The sequence below is a fragment of the Gallinula chloropus genome (genome assembly GCF_964237585.1).
Source record: "Gallinula chloropus genome assembly, chromosome: 11".
In the NCBI taxonomy this organism is placed as follows: domain Eukaryota; kingdom Metazoa; phylum Chordata; class Aves; order Gruiformes; family Rallidae; genus Gallinula; species Gallinula chloropus.
Window position 1 is genome coordinate 17,034,828 of NC_140096.1, and position 8,267 is coordinate 17,043,094.

Here is an 8,267-nt window from a genome sequence, read left to right on the forward strand (position 1 = left end):
TCCTGACTTTATATATAGCCTCTTGAGCTGCCCTACAGAACATTTATTTTCTAAAGTGAAGACTACTTTCCCTATGCTAACCTGAAGTTATGTTTCTCAAAGATTGCTGTTTCCCTAGCCACTTCTTGTGCTGCATGAAACATGTTCCAATTGTTTTTATTATAGTAAATTCAGCAGTAACAGCAACATATTTAAGATAATTTTAGCTAAACATCTATTACTGCTTCCACAAGCAGAGCCTGAAATTTTCAGAAGTGCTTTCCTCTCTCTTTAGTGCCAGAGGGAATGGAAGGTAAAACATAGTGCTTTAAAAGTAAGCCTCTTCCATCTGGTCAGCTACCCTTAAACTTACTTGAGTCTGCCGGGAATAGCCTAAAATTGTTTCTATTTTTCATCTGTTGTTAAAACACTAAAAGGCATAATGAGAACAGAAGCTTTTATAAAATTACTGACTGCCAGAATGATGAATTTACCCTCTTCTATTAAAATGCTGCTGTGTTTTGGGTTTGATGTCATTTTATGCTGTTTGGCTATTAGTCTGCTCTTACAGTAGCTGTATTAATTTTTTTGTAATATTATAGAGCAGTATTCCTGCTGTTACACTTCAGGGTCTCACAAAATTTTCATTATACTTCTTTATTTGCAAGGGTGCTTTACTTCACTGCAAAGAAAATTCTTCAGCCAAAAAATGGATCATGAAGTCTCAGTTTAGGAATAAGTCATGAATTGCTTGTTTAGGCTGATTTATAGAGATAATATAAATTTCAATGAAACTTATTTCACGCTTTTTCTTAGAATGCATTATTCACACAAATGAAAAATTATGCTTTCCAGAATTGTTCTTTGTGTCTAGATCAGCTGTCATTCTTTAAACTCAAGTCAATCATGAAACATTTGATATTGACTGTTTTTGTCAGTAAAATCCAGAGCTTGTTTTGTAGTCAAAACTTTCTGAACTTGTGGGGTTTCTTTTATGTTGAGGGTTCTATTTTATTTCAGGTATATTTGAAAGTTACTGTGTGGTTTTATACTTCAGTGACAACAAACATTTCATTTCATAAACTTGAAGTCTCTCTATATTGCACCAAAACAAAGCACATAAGTTCACAGCTCGAAAAATCAGCTAAATCAGGACAATTTTGAGAAAAAAATTCCATAATTGTAATCTGTGTAATGATTTACTTCTAGTATTGATGGAAGCCCACCTTCTACAGACTCTTATGTTATTGCACAGGGAAAAATATGACAAAAGCAGAGCTCCTTACTCCTCCTTACTGTAATTTTCAAAGGAGGGAAGCTGCAACTGCACTTGGTGAAAACCTGATTTTAAATACTTAGTCTTTAATTCAGTAAGGCTAAGGGCTTCTTGTTATGAGCACGTAAATCTTAAAAGAAGGAGTTATGCTATGGATCATACTATGGTTCTGCACAAATGAAAGGGGCAACTCCAGAGGTATCTGTAATATCATACCTACAAAACCACACAGATGTAGCCACCCAATAGCTAAGTTCCTTTCTTTTGAACTGTCCCTCAGTCTTATGATTATTATGTCAGAGCTGATTCTTCTAAACAGCAAAGCAAGTGCTTTATTGACTCTGCCCTGTTTATCCACCCAGTGCTCCAAAATTCTGAGTCTTTGTACCTTAGTACAGGCAATGCAGTCGATATATAAAAAATTTGAATATAACTTTATGGCTGCAATTATTATTTTAGGAATATCTTTTTATCTCGTACAGAATAAGTATTGATTTTAGTGAGGAGCTTTTTACCTTTTTAAAAAATATAATATGTGACCTTTGCAATCCCTATTTTTTTGTATTTAACTGATAAGAAAAGCTTAAGTTTGAAAATACGTCTGTCGTGGTTTCACCCCGGCTGAGGGCCAAGATCCACGCAGCTGCCTGCTCCTTTAAGGAAAAGAGCAGGTTAAAGGGAAGAGGGAAGGGGGGTGAGAAGTAAGGGAAGGGAAAAAAAGGAAGAGAAAGGGGCAAATAACCCCAAAATCAAGAAATTAAGAGGCCCGTAGGTTGGGATAAGGATAGTTTACTAAGATAACAGAAAGATACAATGTAACAATACTAACAGGACTTCAAAGCAAAATATATGAAGCTGTTGATACACAATGCAGTTTCTCACCAAACCACACAACTCAGGCCGTGCCACCCAGAGCCGTCCCAGAACCCGACCGTCCCCGAAGAACCGCGTGTCCCAGCGCCGCCCAAGGCCTTCCTCCCGTCAGCCCCCAATATCCTGGGCAGGACGTAACTGGCGTGGAATACTCTCTTTGGTCAGCTCGGTCACCTGTCCTGGCTTCACCCCTCCTTTCTCATGAAGAGCTGAGAAAGTCCTTGACTGTCTGACAGCAACTAGAAACATCAGGGTGTTATCAGCATTACTCCCATTTTACTCTCAAACACAGCATTCATCTGCTGTTACAAATGAAATTAACTCCATCCTGACCAAAACCAGGACAACGTCTAACAGCATTGGCAGCCTGGGTGAAGACACGTAATACAGTTGGAGGCAAAGTAAATGGAAATGGCCCAGAATTCAGTTAGGTTCAGTTAGCTTTTGTTAAAAAAAAAAAACAAAAACTGTTCCTGTTGTAAACAGGCAGTTAGAGAGTTAACTTGGATCATTTCTGAGTAAGTAGTATTGCAAAATTCATGTTAGGAGAGAGTGATGAGCGAAGTGATGTAACAAATAAGGATAGCCTCTGTTGGCCAAGAGAAGCTTTGCTTGGACTGATGGAGGACTCAGGAACTCTAAGCATGATCAGAGTAAATTAAATAAGGAATAATGTGGATACGTTTCATGCAGTTGCAGCAACAAATTCAATTAAATTTTAAATTTGAAAATTTGAAAATTTAAATTGAAGTGCTCAGATCTAATTGAAACGTTGGCTTCCTGAGAGATAGTCTTTCGCTGGTGAAGGACATTGTCGTATATTAGCTTTAAATATTCTTTCTTTCATTATTATTATTTTTCTCAAACTCACTAGATACTAATTGTTTCTGTGCCTGGGGTTATTTTGCTACATTAATTTAAAAGAGATACATAGCCATTATTCTTATTGACAATATCTTAAGGAAATACAATTTAACAGTGTTGACATTGCCAAAGACTAGGCGGCAGATGAGAGATTAAGAGGAAGAAGGGTATTTGAAATGTAACTGAGATTATAACTGTAGAGCATAAAGCTAGAAGGTGCTAATTTAAAAGGTTTATTATCATTATTCTTATTGTGCCTGACTTTTTTTAAGGTTTGCTGCCTAAAATGTTTCAGTTGTCAGTTTCAAATCGCTTGGTTCTCCTCAGTATCTGCTTCAATTTCTAAAATTGTAAAGTGCACCTATGGAAAATTTTTGGTATGTTTTGTGTTTGATTCAGCATATATTTTTCCATTTAAAACTCAGTCTGAAGGAAGTGAGTCATTTAATATCATTTATTTGCCAGTTTCAAATCTTGTTATCTGAATAGTAGTCGAACATTGCACTATGACAGAGTTACAGAGTTGGGCTTGTTCAGCTTGGAGAAGTTCCAGGAGGACCTTATAGCGGCCTTCCAATACCTGAAAGGTGCCTATAAGAAAGCTGGGAAAGAACTGTTTGCAAGGGCATGGAGTGATAGGATGAGGGGTAATGGTTTTAAACTAGAAAAGGGGAGGTTTAAGTTGGCTATTAGGAAAAAGTTCTTCACTGTAAGGGTGGTAGATCACTGGAACAGGTTATCCCAGAGAGGTGGTGGAGACCTCATCCCTGTAGGTATTCAAGGTCAAGCTTGATGGGGCTCTGAGTGACCTAATCTAGTGAAGATGTCCCTGCTCACTGCAGGGTTGGACTAGATGACCTTTACAGCTCCCTTTCAACCTAACACATTTTATGATTTTGTGATTTTACAAAATTAATCTAAACTTATAAGATCCCTTATATGATGCCTGTTGTGTCTTGGCTCTGTAGTACTGTAGAGTACTGTGTTATAAAACTGTAACTGTCAGAACCTCGTACCACTTCTGCTTTAACTTTTAACAGGTATTTAAATAAATGTGCCATTACTGTAAAATAGCAAAACAGTGGAGGAAAAGCCCATTATATAACTTTAAAAAGACTAATAAATATCTGTCAGTAATATAAGTAAGGAATTCATTGTCAATGTTTAGGTTTAGTATCTGCATGTTTTAAAGGAACATCTGACACGAATCTGCAAGATGAGGTAGTATAATTAGCCTTCAGCCAAGTTTTGTGAGAGGAAGAATTCACCTCAGTTTGTGTGGGACAGACCTCTAGTCAGAGGTTGTGAGTGGCTCCAAATGGAAGAGGATATTTCGTGCTAAATATCGAATGGCAGTGCAGTTCAGGTGCAGCAGGTTATCTACTCTGCTTTTGTTTTGTTTTATTTTGTAATGACCCCATACCATTTGAACAGAATCTTGACCTTACAAGTTTCTTCTTGAATCTCTGGGACAAAAAGATATATATACATATGGGATATGTAGAGGGAGATTTGGTACCTGTGTGTGGTGCTTTTGACTTTGTTACATGTAGTTCTTAGAACAAGTCACTGAGAGTCTAAAGCTGCGTTCTAGAGATAAATCAGCTCGGGCCTTTATTATCTTGTAGGTTAAAGACTGTAATGTATGTATATTTTTCTGGTCTTCAGATTTCTTTGTCCTGTGCATGGTTCATCTGCATTAAGAAATGCCATAGCGGTGGTGTAATCCAGTTATTGAAATTTCTCTTTAGTTTCCTACTTTGGATTTAGGTTCTCTAGTTGTGGTTCAAATCTGTTTTGGATGTAGAGAAACATAAAATTTAGGACTTCAGCAAATCCAGTTATGCTTTATGTAAACATTCTGAACTCACGTGTGCATGAATTAATAGAATTTTATGAAGCTTCAGCAAGTGCTTAAACGCCATTGTTGTGGTATGTGGCTAGTTCTGCCTCTTACATCTTGGTCTGTTGCCACATTGTGATTACAACTACTTATTCCAGTTCTCTGCACCCAAGTTGGTCTTCAGTCTCAGTAATAGAAACATTACTAAGTGGAAGACAAAATAAATGTGCAAGAATATTTGAGTACTACTATGCTCTTCTGTGAAGCTATAATAAAAAGCCTGTCTAGAGATTTCTTTTATTAAAATTAAAAAAAAAAGTGGAAATCTCTCAGGTTAAGTATATCCCTTAGCCATGTAACTGATGTGCTTTTTAAATCAAGACAGAGTCTATAGGTGTATTTTAGGAAAAGCCAAGGAACGAGGATCTTTGAAGGATAGGATTTTGTATCTTTCTACAAAGAGCTGGTGAATGCTATGAAGCAGACTGAATTACTGAAGCATATAATGGGCAAAAATTTTCTGATAGGAGACAATTACTTAAACTCTGGGAAGCAGATAATACTACAAAACAGTTATTTTTCCTAATTTTTTTTTTAATCAAAGCTGTTGTAATTGCTGCTATATAAAGAATGGTTCCTATTAAATGGTGTTCCTAATGTTTCTTGGTTATTAATCACAACGCATCATTGCTAGATAGTCTAAAGATCATTTTCATGAACATATACTCCTTGAGAACCCACTTTGGCATTTTCAAACCATTCATGCTATTCAGTTATCATTTAGCTGCTTGAGGGCTATCTGGCCTGCTATTCAGGGAGATTCTCTGTCACTAGGATCTCTTCTGATTTGTTCTCTTACAGTTTGTGACTTAAATGTACCTCTGTCTCTAAAACTAGTATATTATGTGTTTGCTATTATGCAAATATTATCTAAAGAGAAAGTACTGAAGAAAAGATAACAGCTTTTATCTTTTTTTTAAAGTTCCCTTTCTCTTGATTGTAAATTGGCATGTTTTTGCACACTGATCTAATTTTATGATTTTTCTGTTCTTTGAGTCCATGATGAGACAGAACAGTAACTTTAAGTGAAGATTTTTCTTTTGATAAAACTGGAATACAGAAAATAGCATTGCCCTCTTCTATAGGGAATGGAAGAACAGTTGATCTTACTGACTTGCAACTGAACAAAGACTAAAGTACTGAAGGGGAACTGGGTGGACAAACTTAATTAAAGACTTCTAAGAAATATCTAGGTTCAAAATAAAGAAGGAGAAGAGGGAAAAAGGCCATAGGTAAAGCAGTAGGTACAGCAGCCTATTGTAAAATGTACAGTATTTGTACTGGGAAGGGAAAGAAGTACACAGGCATAAGTCAGTGTAAAGCTTAGATTCTCTAAACAGCCTTAGTTGCTTTTATTTTCACTAAGTGCTTTCTGATGATGAAATTTCAATATCGAAGTCAAATCTTTCTTCTGTCAAAACCAGATAATATAATTGACTCAGAAAAGAGCCAGAAGGCAAGTGTTATGTCAATGTAAAACCTTAATTGTAGGAAATTGATTATTTGGAATTGAATAAAAATGTTTGGGTGTTTTTCCTGTTCATCTTATTCTCTTTCAAATGATCACTACAAATGTTTCTGGCTAAAATTATAAATTAATTGTTCTCAGGAACTTTTAATGTTCTAATTCTTCTAACTCATTTTGAGTAAAAGTATGTTTGTGACTTGCTGGGAACTAAGAGTCCCATTTCCATTATTGAATGAAAGGAACTAAATCTATTTGAATTGTAAAGGATTTACTGTGTTTATTTTGAAATGGCCACATTTTTAGCATATTAAAATGTTAATAACTTGCATGAACAAAAATAATCAAATTAACCTTTACTTTACAAATGTCAAAGGGGTTTCCAAGGGTTCAGCTTTCAAGTATGATTTGCACAGGGATTCAAAACACTGCATATCCAAATTATGAAAATAATAATTGAATGGAAATGTTAATCAATTTTTGATGTCACATTGAAATGTAGTGTCAATATATCAAATTTTTAAAAGCTTTCACCTCAAAGAAAGGGAAAATACACCAGCTGTTCAGATAGTCCTGTCTTTGTAGCTTAAGTTGAATAGAACACAGTGACTTATGTCAGCTTTGGATGTGACAGTATTCTAACTACCCTTAGAGTAGGCTTTACCCTGACCTCTTAAAACCAACATGAAGGATATCTAGAGTTATCTGACTTTTATATCCTTGCAGATATATAGTCAAAGCATAATATTTATGTAAGGATTTTTGTGGTAATGAGACTCCTGTTTAGGTGGTAGCACTAGCTTTCAGGCCAAGAAGAATACTCACATCTCTTAAAGAGAAAGTAATGTCTCTAGACCTTGAACTATCTTTTCCATTTTTCTTTATTTGTGGAGTTTCCTCTTTCTGAGATGTCTAGCCAGTGACACAGATGCACATATTTCTGAGGGGGAGAAGGATGTGAAACTTTGTTTATGAAAGTAGGTATCTCAAACATGAGATCTGTAGAGGAAGCTTAAAGAAGTGGGGTATTTTTCTGAACAAGTATTCATGTGGAAAGCTGTAAATTTTTGTGGTCATTATATTATGTCTGGTCTAGAATTTTCTTGTAAAGATTTAGGTTATTAAAGTTGGGAAACCTGGTATCTCAGGTCAAGTGGTACTCAAATATGTTAGGTGTTGGGTTTTGTGGCTGGTTGTTTTTTAAGTTGCCTGAGGATGAACTGGAGTACTGTCTCATCAATGTTCAGCACAGTGTCATGGAAGCACTGTATCTTCTAGCACTGACATAGTATTGTTGCTATGTTCCTCTTCATTTGCTGTCCTAGTAAACTGTCCTTGTCCCAACTCAGAGTTTCACCTTTTTTTTTTTTCTAATTCTCTTCTCTCCACTAGGGATGTGGGGAGGAGTGAGCATCCACATGGAGCTTAGTTGCTGGCTGAGTCTAACCCACAAGTTTCTAAGTGGTTTGGGACTTCAGTGTTAAGTCATTGCTTTCTGTAATGCATGGTCAGTGTAAAGGATGATTGAGGGTCAAAAAGACAGCAAAAGTGTGAAACACAATACTGACTACATCCAGGCTTGCTTTTGTATGCATAATTCTCATTTAACATACTTCAGGATTACACTACCTATATAAAGTACGTAAGGAAAACATCCTTGTGCCAAACAAGAAACTTATGCCCAAAGGTTTGCTGGTTGATCAGAGTCACAGAATCATCAAAGTTGGGAAAAGACCTCCAAGATCAAGAATTGTGCAGTACTGCATATGATATCTACATTCATAGGAAGTTATTAATTTTCTGGTTTTGAATGAGATTAGCTTTAATTAGGTCTAACTCGAAACTAAAGCCAAACTGCCTTGCAGCTATTTAAGTCCTTGAAGAGTGTTTTCCTGGTGTGTGCATTT